General features: G+C 34.4%; 1 protein-coding gene across 2 annotated transcripts in view; it reads left to right on the top strand.

Annotated features, from left to right (window-relative positions):
- Positions 1 to 19,764, top strand: part of LOC311436111 (uncharacterized protein) — a 209,328-nt gene that overhangs the window by 59,507 nt on the left and 130,057 nt on the right. The window contains exons 6-10 of one of the 2 annotated variants that reach the window (XM_084517934.1): positions 5,527 to 5,573; positions 10,588 to 10,668; positions 16,347 to 16,441; positions 18,300 to 18,418; positions 19,580 to 19,725. The gene's annotated coding sequence lies outside the window, so the exon portion shown is untranslated. The remainder of the gene's footprint in view (positions 1 to 5,526; positions 5,574 to 10,587; positions 10,669 to 16,346; positions 16,442 to 18,299; positions 18,419 to 19,579; positions 19,726 to 19,764) is intronic. The other variant, XR_014692603.1, reaches the window with a different exon arrangement.

Genomic DNA, 19,764 nt, shown 5'->3' with positions numbered 1-19,764 from the left:
TTGCAATACATTAACTTGCATCTTGTTTAAGCTAAATGAAGCCTGCAAAGTAATTCTACAAGGTTTCTAATCTAATATTACTCCCATAAAATTACATATAGTCCTGCTATAGATGCTAGATGCAGTTACTGAACATTGATTTAGATGAGTTCTTGTCAAAATCAAGAATGAATGATGATTCAAAAACTTTTTTGACTCTGTTTTCTTCTTTAGTCTGATCAGTGGCAGCTACCAGGCTAATAAATAGATGGTGACATAGCAGACAGCTAATATCACCAACCTTAAGCTGCATTTTTATTTTCCATTCAAATCTCTCTCACATTTTATCATCAGAATTTTTATCTTCATTAGAAAGAAAAAAAAAAGTGTAATTTTAAAATTTCATTTGCATATTTTTGAGGAAAGCAGAATCAAAGAAAAGGTGTTTAGGAATTACTGAAGCATATCATTAATTGCAAGCCTTTTCTCACTTAGTTACACATTAATCTTGAATTGCTATTTCACTCTTTCTGGTGACTGAAATCTCTCTATTATTCAGGGGACATTTCCAGCTGTCTGTGTTGGTAGCAGCAAATGACACTCATAGGTCTCTGCTAAGAAGCTGCCTAAATCAGAAAGCAAACAGCACAACAGCACCATGATAGAGCCAGAAGATACTTTCAGGCTGTCTAATCAATCACTTCTCTGTGAGAGGAATAGTATATTTTCTTGAATTTCCTTGTGACAAAATGTGTGTTTGTGTAAAAGCCCAGTGGACCAAATTTTGTTGTCACAACACTGGTAGAACTCTAGTTTACAGTTACTGTTGATTTACACTGTTGTAAATAGGATGGGAGTATGACTTAGTGTCTTCATATAGCAGAGTTTAACATTGTCATTATTGTCTTCAGCAATAGATTAAATGGTGATCATCTAGAAGTTCCCTCTCCTTCCCTGCCTTTCCATTCTTCTATCTAATTTGTTAAACTATATATTTTTTTCAATTTATTTATTCTGTACCAGGCACAGAATTTACAAATATATGATTCATGCCCAAATTTTCACTTTGTAGAAGGAGTAGCTCTGTTTGTCTCACTATCTTTTTAGTTAGAGCTTTTCTGTACTCTCAGGAGTTTCATGGATATGAATTGAATGAATCTTTGCCCGAGCAACATACATAGAGAATGAGAGCAAGAAGTCTGAAGGTATATATATAAAAAATAAATAATGAAGGGGGTGGAAATACCTCCCTGCTGCATACCCCCAGTATGAGGCAGCTGCTATAGGACAGAACTACTGTTTCCCCATCAGTATGTACCCTGGTGTAATTGTTGGGGTAGGGTGAGAAGCTGTTTTGCAAATTGTATTGAATAAGAGAGCTGTGAATCATTCCTACTGCTTGAGTCTTTCTGACAGGCTCCTTTAAGAATTGGATTAAGCTGGGCAAAGTGTAGTTGCTATAGCTGCTGCATGCTAAGGGTTCTCTCTTTGTCTCTCTCTTGCTTTCTTCTCCCTTCTTTTGTAGTATAAAATTTAGAAAGAGGGATGCAGGGGAAGCAAGTCCCAATCCAAGTGCTGCCTAAGATCCTTTCCTCTTTGAATCAAACCCCGGTGTTGAACTGCTGTCTTTATTTTTCCCTGTCTGAGAAGTCAATCATATTTAGTGACTCCTCCTCTGCTTTAGCAAGCGTGTGCTTGTGCAGAAAGAGATCATGTCACTGTGGGTTGGGGGTGTAAGAATCACTTCCTGACATTTGTAACATTTGTTCTTCAGGGACTCAGAGACAAAGTACTACTCCTTTAGCTCAGCATCGGAAGGGCATTGCCCTGGTGGGATTTGCTGGGGAAGGGCCAGAGGGCTGTGTTGTAACCAGGGTCTTCTAATTTGCAAAATGATGTAACTACTGTAGCTGGTTCGGGATCTGCTAATTCTGAGGACAACAGCTCAACCTTTGGGTCCATGCATCCAGGCAGAAATGGGATGATGAACTGGTAAATGCTCTGCAGTCACCTGGTCCTCTGCAGGATGCCTGGTGTGGGTGAGGCTCTGCACTTTCTAGAGCATAAAGGAGAGGATGTGAAGTTGTGTCTCAGTTTTGGGGCATTATCCTTTTCTGGGCTGCCCCACATAGTGCCTGGCACAAGTGTTGAAGGGAGAAGGCAGCAGGGAGTCACCCTGCCAGGCAAAGAACAGGTTCTGTCACTGCTGGGGGGACCAGGAAGAGACTCAGGTATGGAAACCAGACCTGATTCCTGGGGATTTGCTTGAGGCAGGAAAACTCTGTGACTGTTCAACTACCTCAGCATGGTCCAGAGTGGGAAGGTCTAAACATAGCCCCTGGGAAAAATGCCCTAGGTAAAGGAACAATTCCCAACAAATCCTCCCAAGGCTAGGGACGGGGTTTGGTCTTGACCACTGTCAATGCTAAGCTTCTTGGTCATTACTATGTTAGAAAAGATTTGTGCAGGGGGGCTGGCCAAATTGCACACAAAGTTGACACTTTGTGTTTCTATATTCCCCGCTGAAGTGTCTTAGACAATGTCTACAGCATGAGGTCTGGTTATCACTGCAAACTGCCCTCCTCTCTTTAGAAAGGAGTAGAAAGCTGTTGATACCAGTGCTACAGTGTTGGTGAAAGTTCATTACCTTTCACTGGTCTTCTGTTCTTCGGAAATATTGTAATTCTTCCCCATGCCTTTTGAATAGAAAACTAGGTGCTTGGTCTCTTCTTACTCTTGATAACATTTAGTTCTCAGTGACCATTGCTATCCGATCCAAAATATATCCACTGTAGATAGGAAGACACCTATTGCCTTCAGCAGCTATTCACCAGTTCTGCCTGCAGTATGTGGAACAGGGACATCTATCAGAAATTACCTGGCTACAGTATCTTAATGGAAATTAACATTACCTACAGCATTTTCCGTTTGGCTATTTTACATTCCTAGCCTTTATTCTTTAATTTCATTGTGTTAGCAACATTATGGTTTCATTAAGTTCAGTTGGGAAGCAAATATTGTTGATGGTTCATTCTTTCTTTCTTACAAGGCATTGCTATTGGAAGTTGGGAAACTTCTTTATTTGTGTCTGATGTTTACATGTAACTATAACATATAAATTAATTGCAACATCACGGCTGAATTTACAGATTAAATTGTGCTATGCACAGTTAACACAAAACTTACTGAAAGTGGCTATGTATGACATATCCAATTCATTTCAACAGTCACTGGATACTTATTGCAAAGTTTTTGTAAGTTGCAAAAGATTGCTTCCAAACATCTATTTTTCTCCAACTGACACACAGTTAAAAAGCAAGATGTGTAAGCTTAAAATTCACTGTGGATTCTGGTCAGGTTTCATAGACATATTTGAAGCCTGGTTGAAGAACCTGCTTGAAGAGAAAACAGAAAAGCAATTGATGCACCGAGAACTGAAGCTGATTACTACTACTAGTAGTAATTAATACTAGTGATAACTAGTGAATACTAGTAGTGATTAATACTATCCCTGCTGATTGTGCAGAGCTAGTATTCACAGCTGGGGTAGGACATAATTGCAGTCCTAGAATAAATCAATTTCAGTAAAACATGGAGATTATGGTGGCTAAAATTGGTGTTAGAATAATAGAAAATTAGAAATAGAATAATAGAAAATAGAAAAAGAATTGCTTTATAAAAATATTTCAAAGCTGACAAGTCTACTTGAAGCAGAATTAAGGTTGTCATGTGGTTTGGTTTAAATCTTAAAAATGATTGTAAGCACCCAAATCGCACCCACCCCTTTACTTACAAGGCAAAAGTGAGATAAAATGCACCCATCTGTCATGTTGATTATTGTTGGAAGACCAGAGTAAATCCTAAGTATTTTCCAGAGTAAATCCCAACATTTTCCTTAAAATTAGCCACTCTCCTTATTAGGAAAATGTTGGGATTTACTCTGGAAAATACTTGGGATACTCTCCTAATACTCTCCTAATACTCTCCTAATCCTAATATCTCCTAAATACTCTCCTAATAAGGACAGTGGCTAAAAACAAGCTGGCTGTTGGGTAGGACATGGCCTTTTACTAATGTGGAAGCAAAAATGTACCTGATGTGTGCTTTTAGATGATTTATGTTGATTTACCTAGCTAAAAAATATGGTATGGGAAGGGCACAGATATTTTTTCACACTGTTGTCTCTACAGGATTTTGTTCAATTACAGTCATGTGTTAGGCAAGGAACTGATCACCCACAGTGATCATGAATTTCCCACTGTCTGCTGTATGGCACTGAACAATGAAATAGCTAGTTGCAAGAAAAGAACCATTATCAGCAAATATTTTAACAAAGAATGATGGAATTGGTATTTTTCACATGAACAATTCTAATACTTGTCCCATTGTCATCTGATTATGCATGAGAAATGCCATTAGACAATGGGACTTCCTATGTGAATAAGGATAATTCTCATGAGAAGCTAAATAATTAATTCCTGAATAGTTAATTTTAATATACTATGTGAACATTTCAAATGGCCTATTTACACAATTTTAATCTGAATAAAATAGAAAATGTTACACCAATGCTAATACAACATTCCTGTAAATTATGCACATTTTTAAAGCTAATAAACCCATCATTATCTTTATTAAAATTTGGCATAGCAGTTATTTTTAAGTTATCATCATGACTTTTAAAATATTTTGCAATTAAATGGCTGTAATTCATTTGTATAACTTGTAGATTCTATGAAAACTATTTTTTATCATGACTATTAATATGAGTGATGGTATTTTGTTTTAGTACACATGTTCAATCACATTTGAAAACTTGGCGACTGTCATTTCCCACATCAACATAGATTGTTTCAATCCAGGTCTCAGTGAAATGAGAAATAAAATTTCAGTTGATTTCACTTGAAGCAGGCCTAAATAATGAACTTATACAGCTAATAATAAGAATAAAGATTTATATTTTAATACTACATTTTCAAATAACTTATTGTATATGGAAGAAAATATTTGGGTGCTTACAATCATTTTTAAAATTTAAACCAAACCACATGATAACATTAATTCATTAACTGCTTTGAGTAGACCTGCCAGCTTTGAAATATTTTTATAAAGCAATTCTAGCAGATCCATTTTTAAAATCTGAACCAGTTTAAAGTAACCAAAAGAACAGAAGTCTGCTACTATGAGTGAATTATAAGGAAATTCTATTTAAGACAATGAGCTGCATGTATAGGGCTTTTGGGTGCTAAATTAAGAATATTAAGAACTGGCTGAATCTAATGCTACTTTGCCCCCACACACTCTAACAGTTCCTGGTAAAATGTTAGTCTTCCTACCAGAAGCTATTGTTGGATACACCAAAGGATGGCTCCATAGGCAGTGAACATCAGAATCACTCCTACCCACTTCCCCAGGAAAATATTATAATTTACTTAAGCAGGTTCAGGATTTCATCCTCAATTATTTGTTTTTTTCTTTCCTAAAGTATTTTTATGAAACTGTCTTGTACAGTTAATATTTTTGTTTGTTTGTTTGTTTGTTTTTCAGAGCAGAAGAAATTTTAGCAAATATGCTAACATGAAGAAAATATAGCGGTGAGAACAAAACATGATTAAGTATATGAAAAATTAGTATTATTTTTTGCTGTTTTCTGGTAAAAACATCCTCCCTAAGTGGAGTTGTGGGCACTTTTAGCCACAACTCCTAAGAACAATGGGATCTTCAGTGAAGATGATTGCCTGGAATTCTATGCAAGTGGTTGGCCTAAAATTCAGTTTTATGATGTAAGTGCCATAGTGAAGTTAGTTTTGGAAAAATACAGGCCATTTTCATCTGAGATGACCAAACAACTGGCCAGTTTAGTCACTTGTAACATATCTTCATTGCAGTTCCCTACAAACATCTGTTTTGATTACAAATTTTCTCCGTAGCAAACCTTAATCTATTGACAAATATGTTTGTTTTTTGTAAGTAAGCTTTTCATGGGACTCATGATCATCAAAGAGTCTGTAGGCCACTGGCTGAAAAGCAATGCTTCAACTGATATGTTAGTTAATTTCAGTACAATTTATGTTCCTAAATCGTATGGCAACATTATGATAAATTTATTGATAACCTAAATACAGATGTTGCCCCTTAGATTTTATTACACGTTTTTTGTATCTGTTGTTCTACCGCTCTGCATCATGCCTAGTATTCTATATTATTATTTTTCATGATTTATTAAAAAGTACGTGTATTTGAAATGAAGAACTTTTTTGAACATTTAAAATCATTATCCAGTGGTATATAGAAAAGGATTCCTTGGGATTTACATGAGTCACATATTAAAATATGTCAGCTACTCATCCTGTAGTTTATAAACAGAGAATCCTCATCACCAAAAGAGATGAAAATGTTTCCTAAAGCAATCTTGTTTGCTTTTTAATAAATCAGATTTGTGCAATATGGTAGATAATTCAAAATAGTATTAGGAGAGGAAAGCTGTAGATCCTCTTAAAGGACTGTTTCTTTTTAAGCCTCAGTTGAAGACCACAATCTACTAGTATACTGATATCCAGAATCCATTAAAGTATTTTTCTGAGAGAAGCTGGCTGACTAATCCTGTTTACTCAGTCTTCATAGCTGACTGGGGGGGAACAACAACTCTTGTTTTTATTATTTTCCCTGTTGTCAAGAAGAATTTCCTAGTATATTTCAGTTTTTCCTTTAGTTAGCAACAAGTTTTAAAAAATAAAAAATTATTGGCAGCTGTTATGACCTCTACCTGCTGGATCCAGAAGCTCATTCCAATATATTTTAAAACTAGTATTCAGAAATGGAAATGTTCCAGCATAATTGCGTAGCCTTCTTTGTGTATTCAGCTGCTTAAATAGCACAATCTTTCATTCACCATAAAGAAAATATTCAATATATGGGTTGAGTTCTTTCCATTGAAGGACAGTAACAATGTTAATTAATTGGGAGATTATTTATATTCGCATTCTTGATGTAAAGCATTTGAAAGGACCCAGTAATGTTTCAGCACATGAATTCAGAAGACTTTCAGAGAATTCCTAAGGAGTTAATGTATTCTTTTAAAATGCAATTTTGATGATTATCCCTTTGAGTAAGAAGGGTTGCTGTAATAGAATGAAAATGACAGTATGCATCTATGTGAAGAAATATCAAAGTCATAACATGCAGTCTTATCAGGGGGCCAAAACTTTTTATTAATACATACAATTTTAAAAATAGGATGGAATATCTCTGACAAGATATGGAATCACTTTTGTCACCTTAATTAATTTGCCCGTGTCTTGTAAATCATTTCATGCCACAAATAATTGATTAGTGACTGAAGCAGAAATGAACAATTCAGCCTGTGATTTAAAGGGAATTAATTCTTAATTAAGTTGGCTTACTTTGGATTTTCATCTTTAGGGAGAATGTGCTGCTAAGCCTTCCTAATACCTTCACTTAGTTTAATATTAGGAAAAGCCTTCATAAGAGATTAAGGCACTCTTCACATTAAAGAGATCAGAATGAAGTACCTGAATTTAAGACTAAGAACCAGAACTCATATGAATATAGAGGGGTCTGGTGTCATCCACTGAGTGAGCTTAACTTTATCCAAAGAAGTGAGGCAAAATGGAAAGTTCAGAATTCTGTCTGCAAAGGAAGTAGACAGTTAATCCCAAAGTCTTTGTATGATGCTCTCTCCCCCTGGTGCATTCCTCTGATATGGTTGTTATCCAGAATTTCCAATAAGAATAATACAGTCCATTCATTGTCATCTAATTGTAATATTTTATGGGTGCTTATGTATAAGAATATTGAATGTTTTTTCTAAATATTTTGAGAACTATACATTGTCTCAAAGGTTCTGCTTCTCTATGTCTCATGGTCCTCCTCTTCATGTTAATTCTTATACTGTCCTCATGTGTTATTTAATTGCAAATGGTTATGTGCTTTCACATTAACTTTATAACATAATTTGGAAACTATATTATTAGTCATTCTGCATAAATTATGTAAGTGCTGAAAAAAATGTTCAGATAATAAACATACATTAAAAGAACTATTTGAATCTTGAAAACCAACATGCTTTTTTTTCTGAATTACTTAGATTATGAGGAGATCTTATGGAGCAGCTATTTAAAGGTTCTTCAAAAACTTAAATGTTGAGATGGCTTCTAGATAGGTTCTTCAAAACTATGTAGGTGTTTCATTTTAATTGTTTGGAAATCTGGCTCTTAATTTCCTGTTACAAAAAGTGAGTTGTGCTTGCGTTTTATTAAAAGCACATAAAATTCTGAGTTTAGCTGGTTGTAAGCTAAAAGCAATTTTTTCAATTTAGAAAGTGTTTTTTTTTTTTTTTTTTTTTTTTTTTTTCCTGAAAGACAACATAAAATTATTGGTTTCACCAGTGCTTACACCTCAGAAATGAAAAGGATATCATAATTAGTCATCAAGGAGCACTATGTTTTAGAATGCTTAAGTGTAAATATCTTTTGTGATTATGAAGAGATGGGACAAATTTGTTAGTGCCTCCTTAAACCCAGATTAGAAGCAGTTTAAAGACAGAGTATAAAGAGAAAGGGAGATGTATGTAATGGCAACACTTATCATTAGATTCCTGTATCCATGTCATTGATGCATTTAAAGTTGAACAGCTGTGTTGGATTCTTTTAAAGCATTTGGTATGTAACTATGAGATGTAAGATACATGTAGAAAATGGTATTAAAGAAGTAACTGGGAAACACAGCAGAGACATGTCAGTGGAAAGACTAGATCTGAATAACTAGCAACACAATTGTTAGTGAAAACTCACATACTTTGGCATGGGAATGCATTTTCTAGGAAATAACAGCAAGGAAGATGAAACTGATTGTATGGCTAAGGATTTAGAAGGTTCCTTGGAAACAGTGATGTTTCAAATTCATTCAAAGTAGGGTAATTTAGGAAGGTCAATCACTGGATAGCTGCCACAACACAGTTTTGGTGGAAAGAATTTACAGTTTAATTAATTTAAAAGGTTAATAAATCTGTGCTTGAATTCACCCTTTTATAAGGCCTAACTTCCAGGGTGAGGGTGATTTATTAAAGTTTATTGTGTAAATTCTCCTACTATTACATGATTTAGGAGACGCCAGCAACTAGATCAAAAGTATACAGATAACTAGTTTGGCAGGTACATGCAAAGGTAGCAATCAATGCTTATTAACACTATTCAGATGTCCTACGTTTGGGACATTTGTGTTGGCTCAATCTGAGTGAGACAATGTTGTTTTTCTATAATCTTAATATTGTAATTAACTTTAAGCAGAAGTGTGCCCGAAGATCTAGTCATTGTGAGAATTTACTGATGCTGAAGACTTATTGTTCCAATATATAATCACTAATAATCAGAAATAGAGCATGTAATAAGGTAGAAGTTAAAAGTGAGGATACTGATCCTGTGGGAATAGAAATGTTTTTACAGAGTTACACTATTTACAGGAAAGGAATGTGGTAATGAGATATGCACAGTGATAAGAAAGCTTAGCAGGTGACCTTGTAAAATGCAGACAACCAGACTCCTAAGAGCAATTAGGTGAAAATCACGGTGCTAAGTCAAATCAGATAAGTGAAGAAACATTACCACTTTAAACAGTAAAAATATCAAAAGAAATCTGAAATTTAACAGGCCGGCAAGTGAAGGCCATGCATTGTCTGTGAAGCATCAGATAGATTGTGAATCTGAATTATACACTCAGTGGGGAAACAGGGGAGGGTTCTGTCATCAAGAAGTATATAAACTGTGCTTTGGAACTAGTAGGTACACTCTCCTGCTTGTGGGGCGCCCATCATTGCAATCTAGAATAAATTACTACTTCATTGAGATTCTCGCCTGAGCGTAAGTTTTTGGCTACAGAGTGTTTCTCACAACCTTGCTAACTGCTGGATACTGATGGAGCTCTCTGACTGCTGAACCTCATAAGACTGTAATTGAAGCAGAATAGCTAGTCTTAACTAAAAATAGATTCAAGGCTCTTAAGAAGCTGTAATACCTCCTTACTGCTATCAAGAACTGGAAAATGATCAGATGAATCCGAGACACTTAGTTTTGTCCATCTGAATGTCATTTCTATGCAATTCATATGTGTCAGACTTCCTCATCTCACCAGAAGGGACAAGAGGACAAGAAGCAATATGCCATAGAGCATGTCCTGAGAGCCTGTGAATTTGGCACATTTTAGATCAGTCTGCAAAGTGAATATTCGGTCACAGAATAACTTCAAACATTTCTTTTTTCTTTACATTTATTTTAGATTTATTTGTATTTTTTTATTTTTTTTTTTCAAAAAAAAATTGAGTCTCCATTTCTATGGCTGGAAAATTTTAAAATCTACTGAATTTTTACATATGTTAATAAGATTATTGGGATGCTGTTCCTTCTGTATTATATTTGAAAACTACTCAGTGCTTCTACCTGACAACTTGATGTATTTTAGTATGCTACTCAATTAATTGCTTTAAGTGTTTGTAGAAGACAGGAAATGAAGCATCGTGGTCAATGCTTATGATTTTATTGCAATGGTTGTGAAATCATGTAATTAGATGAATTTCTGCTTTCATGTTTCTAGCCTTTACAGTTATGGAAGGAAATGTGTTTCAGAAGATTGACAGAAAAGAATGAAAATACGCACACACCTCATGACTTTAAGGTAGTCTTATCACTTCTTCAGGTCTAGCTCGTAACTTGTCAGTCTGAGGGTAGGTAGCATTCCTGAAGGTACAAAACCAAGTCTGATACAGGAGGTGGTTTGATTCTTCATGTGCATCAGGGTTAGTGTTTCCAAATATATTTCTATAATGGAGTACTAGTGAATTTGATATTTCATTAAATGTGTCAGGGTTAAAATTCTTCAGAAATCAATCTCCACTTATGGTTATTTTTAAAGGTCATGAGGCAAAAAAAAAAAAAGGACAAAGTTAAGAGAAAAAAATGGAGAAGATCCTACCTTTTGGGGGTGGGGGGGGGGAGTGAGCTATGTTACCTGTGTTTTATTTTTTTCCAATACATGCATGTTGTCCTCTTGACTAAATTTTTGTGTTTCCCTTAAAGTGTTTCTGTTCATTAGTGTCTCCAGACAGAGGTAGTTTAGCTTTTAATTAAAATGCAATTTTCAGGTTTTTTAGTGTGTTAATGAGACAGCAAAAAATGAATTCATTGAAAGAGGAACAGATATCTAGGCCTTACAGCAGTGAAAGCTAGAGCCTCATTAGTAGCTAATTATGCAGAACACTGTATATAAATAGAGCTATTATGGCATAAAAAAAAAAGCCTCAGTGCATTACCTAATGACATAAAATGTTTACAGTCTGTTCAGAGTATGGTATAACGTCTTAGTGAAGTAATTAATGGCATATTTAACAGTGACACAACTGGAATCACAATTGCTTTTCAGGTACAAGTTGAGGGCAAGGGAACACAAAAAAGTCTTTGAGGAACAGATTATTTGTCCACTAATAAATATAAGATTATCAACAGATAAAAGAGGAACACATGATTTATTCATAAGGTAGAATAATGTCCCTTTCTGACAAGGGCAGACTAGAAAATACTTTATTCTCAGTTTTTCCAAAAGCAAGAGTGAGATGCCAGAAGTCCAAACTGACACTTCCAAAAAGGGATAGTTCCTTGAGAGAACTGAGGCCCCTCTTCTGATAACTAAGGTGAAAAATATTTTGGAAATCTTCCGTTCAGATAAAAAACAAAACAAAACAAAACAAACAAACAAACAAACAAAAACAACAAAAAAAGCAAAAAAAAAAAACACACAAAAAAAAACACAAAAAAACAAAAACAAACAAACAAACAAAAAACAAAAAAACGAGCAAGACCAATAATACACACAAGGTGAAAAAAGGCTTTTTGTTGTTGTTGTTGTTTTTTTGTTTGCTTGTTTGTTTTGTTTTGTTTTCTGACTATAAGGATCCAGGGAATTAGAGAGAGATACTCAAAATAATGCTCTTATAACAAGTTAAAAATGTTTATAATAAACTGAAATGTAAACATGATTTTCACTCTGCCTAACAAGAACTGCATATGCAACTTTTTGGTTAATTATTATTGTTATTATTATTATTAATAAACAGCATTATATTTCCATAAGGTAATGCTTTGTACTAAGAATGAAGATGCAAACAGAAAAAACGAACCATAGCTGCTTAGATGCACTATAAGAAAAAATGGTCTGAATACCATAGCTGTAGTGGTAGGGGAATGGCTGAAGGAGAATGTTACATCAGGGGAAATATACTAGATACGGAGCTTGTCTAGCACATCGGAGAGAATTTGGATGTAAGTAGAAAAAGTATTTTGAAAAGCTAGAGAGGGTGAGAAGGCAGATGAGGAGATATTTATGCAAATAAGAAAGCCCTGTGAAATGATCTGAGCATTAGTCATGATGATTCCAATTACTGTTATATTGACTAGCAGCCACAGAGCCACAGAATCAATTATATGTTTAAAAATATAAAAAGCTATTTCCTTGCTCAATTTGTTCATCAGTCAAAAAGTTTAGTTTGTTCTGGGAAATTATTTTGGTACAGTGACCAAGTTAGAAACTGATTAATATCTAACTGTGGGTAGGTGAATGGAAATTGTATTGCTATGAATTCTGTGCTTTATTTCTTATCTGTGACACTTGGTGAAATGACTTGGAATGATAGAAAGCAAAGCTTCTAAGTTAGCATTGTTGCATGTGTTAAAGACATCATCAAGTGTACTGGGAGGAAGAGTTAATGTCTTGCAAGTTTGTGTTTTGGCAGGCAGACAAATAAGTTACATATTTATTTATATATTTATTTTAACACATAATGGGTGCAGTCAAATAAATGTCAGTGCCAGCACTGCAGACAACCCACCATTTTGCCTCATTCCCAGCTGGCAGACATTTGTATGTATGTGTTGATCATTTTCCCTGATCACTGTGTCCTCAACTTTTTAATACTGTGGTCAGTGCGAATGCCAAATTCTGTTACGATGATACTCTTTCTAAATAATGAACGTAGTACAAATTTACTGAAGAATTTTGACTTTTTTTTTTTTTTTTTTCATAGGTGAACAGATCATGCACTAAAATCTATAATTTTAGTCCAAGTAGAAGTAACTAGTTCATCTAGCCATGATTGTGGGTTGTATCTGATATGCCTAGAGTGCCAAATAAAAGATTAAATAATAAAAGATTAAATATTTGCTTGCTAGAGGCAATCTGGTTGCCTTTAGGTACTGTCTGGATGTCTGTCTTTGGCTGAACAAAACTGTAAATTCAGACTCCTTGTAAAATCCTTGGATTTGCTGTCTTCAAAAATTGAAATTTCTAATAGAAATTTCTTTAATAAAAAACTTTTTTTTGACAGCTCAGATCTGAGTCACCAGCATACAGCAATACAGTTTGACTGGTGGCTCTTTAAATCAGTAGTTGTTGCTATTTTAAGCTAAACATTTTCAAATGCTTTGTGTTAAGAGGTGTTGTGATGTTACAGTCAGTAAGGAGGAAAGCAGCAAAACCCATGCCAGGGATACTCTACCTATCTGAAAGGCATGTATGTGCTGGTATGCATGTCATCCATCCTTTTTGTTTAACATCTGCTGTCATCTTCAGGCCACCCTGTAAGTCTCTTTTTCAGTGTACCATGCAGGCAGACTCTGCACAGTCTGCTGTGTATGGTTTCAGAATCTAAGCTGCTTATGCTTCAGTCCACTGCCATCTTCTGCCTTCAGTCTCCTGTCTGTACAACAGGCTGCATTTTTCTTATCCATCCTCTGGCATTTGGACCTGGCCAAAATGCAACATTTCTGTTTTGCAAGATGATTGTGTTGTTGTTGGTGGTGGTGGTTGATTGAACTGGGGAAAACTGAAATTTGTACAAGTTACTTCTGCAAACATGAGGTGGGAGAAGAGGAGGAAGGGATCCAGAAACAGCCATTGCTGAAGCGCTGAAAAAGTTTGCCTAGAAATCCTGTCTTAGTGTCAGTCTTTAAATTATGGCTACAGGAAACGAGGGTCCATATCCAGGGAGAGATCCTACATGAACCTACTTCTGGATTTTGAAAAAGATTATATTTCAAATGAATAATTGACAAGAAGATGTCTCAGAAACTTTCCAGATAGAAAAATAATTCTTACAGATGCAGATGGATTCCTATCTTTTAGAATCCTGGGATTATATTTGTACTGTATAATCATGTTTTGAATAATCATGTATAATACATGTATAATCATGTATTAAAAAGGGAGATGTTAAATGAGTAAAATAGCAGAAGCAGAGGAATTTAAGAAATGGGTAAGGATTTTTAAGATTTTTAGGTTACTAGCTGGTTGTATAGTGTATATATACACAGGAAATGTGTATATACACAGGAGATGTATATATGTATCTACACAGGAAATAAGATTTAAAGCATCTTGCTTGGTTTGCAGAGACCAAATGAGGGATGAAACATTTAAAGTTCTTAGAATATAATATAAAGTAAAAGTAATTTTATTTTATATTTTTTAAAAATAAATAATAGATACATAGATAAATAATGGATATAGAATAAATAAATAAATAGATAAATAGAATAAATAAATAATAGAGAACCCTGTATGGATAGATGCAAGTCAAATGTAAATAAAGTAGTGCATACAAGGGACATAAGTGGCCCTCTTACTAGAATATCTATAATCCCTATCAGAATCTGTGCAGAGATTACTACTAATCACGTAGTAAAAGACATTTGCAAAGCCAACCAACACAAGCCTTTACATTTGATGTCATTAGAGGGACATGAAAGAACAGATGTTCTTTGGCTAAATTAATCTGTATCATGTAAATTAGTTCATTGTCTTTTTCCTTTTTCCTTTTTTTTTAATCTTGTTCTTCATTTGCTTCTTTTAGCATACATATTTCCCCTACTGAATCTCCTGTTTTCATCCTACTTTTTTATTTTTGTTTTTATTTTTGTTTTTATTTTTGTTTTTATTTTTATTTTTATTTTTATTTTTATTTTTATTTTTATTTTTATTTTTATTTTTATTTTTATTTCCTCCTAGCAAATACATTTCCATAGAACCCAGGAACATGATCCATGAAGCAGTAATGGATAATTCATGGTAATGGATATTGATAGTAGTTTAAATGAAGAGACGGTGATGGAAAATCACATGGTTTGGGACGGACTATATCTCTAAGATGCACAGAGGGAAAGTATTGAAAGTGTGAAAAGATGTAGCAGCATCTCCCACATGATGGCAGTACAGACTTTGTACGTTGGGCACCTCTAGGAAAGACCATGTTGTTCTCCCAGGATGTTTGGGAATTTGTGCTTCTAGTATACTAGAGGAACCAGTCTCATAAAAACAAACGTCACTCACCATCTGGTACATGTGCTTGTCTTTTTTTTTTCTTCTTTTTTTTTTTTTTTTCAAGAGGGTGATGTTTATAAGACTGTGCTTTTGCTAGTTTGTACCTGAGAACTTTCCTTTGTCTTTAACAGCCAGTTTTAACCAAGTTAAGAGAAGATATATGCATTATATATGCATATATGTATGCATATGCATTTCATGAAAATCAGTGACTGAGAAGTAGAAGGAAAGCCAGAATAACACTGCCATTGAGAGGAAGCACAGTACAATTCAAAGCCTGCCTATTTTGGTACTTGCCAGACCATAGGTATTGGCACATGTGGTAGCACACGCTCCTGCTACCTCTAGTCCCTGAAAGCAGTAAAAGATGTGGAAGGCAGCTGGAGGTAACTGGAGACTGGGAAGAGTCCTGAAAGTTTCTCCCTCACCATGGAGAGACGCAGGGAGGAGTCTGAAGGAGAGTTAGGGAGGAGAATATCACAGAGAAAAAAGGACAGGTGAAATTTGTGCTGTTAGGGAATATAACATACTAGCTTAATTAGCTGGTTAGCTTTGCTACTTCAAGTATTTGACCAAATGTTCAATTTTATTTTATTTTTTCTTAAAACGTGTGTGTTTTCATCTCCTGTACCAAACATACTCTTTTTTTGAAATTCCACTTTCTTGTTTGCTATCTGTGTGACAAACTCAGTTGCTGTATGTATGGCAGTGGTTTGCCACAGGTAGATGAAGGAGAAGAGCTATGTAAGGAAGAAGGAATAATTTTTGTTTTTTCTTTCTTTCTTTCTTTCTTTCTTTCTTTCTTTCTTTCTTTCTTTCTTTCTTTCTTTCTTTCTTTCTTTCTTTCTTTCTTTCTTTCTTTCGTTCTCTCTCTCTCTCTCTCTCTCTCTCTCTCTCTCTTTCTCTTTCTTTCTCTCTTTCTCTCTTTCTCCCTTTCTCCCTTTCTCTCTTCCTTTTCCCCATATTCCTGCCTTTCTTCATTACAGATTCTCACTGTTTGGACATGAAAGAAGACTTCAGGGCCAGAGTGGGCTGGAACACTTCACTGAATCATATATGAATCACATATGTCAGAAAATGAGTACAAATAGCATTTTTTTTTTTTTTTTGAAAGCATTCAGTTTTGTTAACTTCTGATTGAAAATCTTCAACTCATGAGATTTTGAAACCTGTTTACTTTTTTTTTGTTTACATACCCACACAGCCTCTGGCTTTTCTTTGAGCTAAAACTCTGAGAACATGAGTGATACCAGAGTGATACCAAAACATAAGTCCTTCTCATTCATGTCTCATGACACAATGTGTGCAGTCCGTGACATAAGACATGGTGTCCCTAGGACTTGGCTACTGCCAACATGTAGCTATTTCCAAATGGCAATAGCTTCTAAATGGCCTCACGAGACCCGAGGCTGCCAGGCTGTTCAGGTCTCCATCACGCTGCCAAGTTCGTTGATTCAGCAACCCAGGCTCTTTGACCTTTTGCTGGCTTTTGGGCAAAACTGGCAAAATCTTTTCTAGTTTTCCTGCTGTTTTGTCACTAAATATTAATAATGTTATCTAAATTGTGACAGTTTTAGTGTTTTTATTCAATAATAGCAATTAAAAAGTAATAGTAATACGAATATAATAATTATTACCAGTAAGAGACTATACTCAGTAAATAGTGGCAATGAAACACATAGAAATCATGCCTAGTTCTGTCAAAGTGTTGCAAGGGCTTCCATAATCCCTTGTCCTACTTGAAATTGGGTTGCTTTGTCAGCTGTATAGTATTATGATACAAAGAAAGAATGGGCAGAAGAAAGTGAAGGCATGTTAAGTTCCTTTTTCTTTTTTTCTCCTTACTGGGTAACATAAGCATCCTCACAATTACTTATGGTGTGAGAAGACCATTTTATGATTATTTTTCCTTGTCCTGAGTTACCTTGCAGAATATGAAAATATCTCTGAAACTATTCAGAAAAGAATTGCATTACCAAATATGTATGGTTAAACTATTGTACAGTTATTTAAAACCAATGCTCTTTTATACCAATTTCTGCAGAGGTTTTGATATTTTTCTGCTTTCATTATGAGATACATAGTCTGTATAATATTGTGGCTATTAATGTAAATTACTTCATATATCGGATCAATGATGGAATTATTTAGTGGGGAAAAAAAGCTCTGGTAGATCAATCTTGATTAGAAAATTTATGGATCAGAATAGTTTTGGTGATAGTAATGTAGTGGGACAAATCTTGTCTTTATTTTTATTGGTACTTTTGTATTAAAACCCTACCTAGCTTGTAATTCAAAGAGTTCTCTTTTAAATTTCTTTATTAATTCAGATATTTATTTAAAAATATGCTTCTGTTATATAGCTATGAAAATATTGAATTAATGCTATCTGAATCTTTACTAATGATGAAAAATTAGGATTCTGGAAGAAAGAACAGTATGCAGTTTAGCTCGGTGTATTGCTTTTAAATTATAATTTTGATAATGTGATATGGAAACACTGGATATTCATGCAAAAATATACAAGCAATGCTCTTTTTCTGCAGAACACAGAATATCTCCTATTTATTTTTGTTTTAGTATCACATATAAATGATTTTTAAAAGTCATATAAATCAGATTGAGAAGTAGTGCTAATTTGTATAAAATACTTCAGTGTTCTCAATATTATATATTTTTTCTGTTTTTATTTACTCTTCATACAGGAAAACTTTCAGCTTGGTAGAAATAAACAGATTTTTTTTTTTTTTCTAAAAAAATAAAGCTTTAATAAAATATTATAAAAGATTAATACAGACCTTGTTGTATAACCATGAAGACAATGCAATAAACTTCTGCAAATAAACCTTTACAAGAAAGGTTTAATTATATGCCCTTTTTTGTTATACATAAAGACACGGGCGTAGGATTAAAATCACTTTTCTCAATGTTCCCTGTAGGAGAAAATGTTTCATTTCATAACACTTCCACATTTGGAGGCACTCTTTCAAATTTCATAGAATTCATGAAGTCAAATTAGAAACGTCAACAAGATTTTCAGGAAATTTCAATCACTCGGGTAAGGTAACATATAAAAACATATGAACTATTTCATATTTAATTGCTTGTGTTTCTCTTAGCAAAAGAATACACAAATATATTATTACCGTGGTGTCTATTGCATAATGGATTAACACAAATAAGCTGTTGGGAAGCCTACATATGTGGAAAATGGCCTAAAAATGCTAATATAAAACCACTTATTGCTTTCTGTTTTCTCTACTGCCCCTTAGCATCTGTGTGCCTCGTTTTAATTTATGTGATGAGATATCTAGGTTTGTAGAGTCATGTAGAACAACTGGACATAATATTAGGAGATTCCAGAGACTTTCTTCTGACAAGAAGAAAACATTTCAAAACATGAAAATGTAAACTAAAAGTTAGTTCACATGCTGTATTATGAAATACAGTTAGACATGTCTAAATCCCATTAAATCAATGGAGAGTTCTTTTGCCTCAGTGAGAGTACTTGGTTGATTTTTAAAACTGAATTCCAATTAGATACTCATATCTGGCTAGGTAATTCACAGCTGTTCACCTGTATTTTCAAATCCTTATCCAAGGAGCAGAAGTATATTCGTTATACAATTCATTAAACATGGTGATTATGATTGTTTAGATAAAGTTGATGAAATAAATTTGAAACAGCTAAAAGACAGCCCAAGAGATATAAAATTAGTGGTTAGAGATTAAATCCATATCAATACATAAGTAAGCATATTGACTTTGGGAATTACAGGGCATCTTTCAGAAGTGTTTTCAAAATGAAGCAATAATAAGCAATAACAATGAAACATCTTTTGGAAAATCCAGGCCTTGCTTAAATCTGGCCAAAGAGATTTATTCCTCAAAATTTTAAAAATTTAAAAGAAAGTATATATATTTAAATCTCAGAATATTCTTATTCCTGTAGTTTTATCCCCTCCCGTGTGAAATAAACATAAAATGATTAAGAATAAGAGGGAATGTTATATAAGAATATTTTGGGATTTATATTATGTTTTGCTATTTGTAGAGAAGGAAGCTAAAGGACATGACAATGTGTTGGTTTGGCTGGGTAAACCAAGTATTTTTCTGGTCCTAAGTAGGATGAGAAAATAGTGGTTTCTAACTGCAATGTTCAATTACTTCTACGGCTTGTAGAAATTGTGGTGCATTTCATTCCGACTCTGATTCACAGGCACTGACAAGGAAGGCAAAGGCAGTGGCCTATTGCTGAAGGTGACAGAGCTTCTGCTGTTTTCCCCATATGTGAACTCACATGCAGCTTCATCAAGAAGGAAGCATCACTGGTGAAGCGTGGTCCTCAACACAGAATTTGATTTAGTAAGTCACTGAGTTTTAATGTCATTTATATTGCAGCAT

This window comes from Aythya ferina (assembly GCF_964211825.1).
Source record: "Aythya ferina genome assembly, chromosome: 4".
NCBI classification, from domain to species: domain Eukaryota; kingdom Metazoa; phylum Chordata; class Aves; order Anseriformes; family Anatidae; genus Aythya; species Aythya ferina.
The sequence above is the reverse complement of the archived record's forward strand: the minus strand, read 5'-3'. Positions and strand labels throughout refer to the sequence as shown.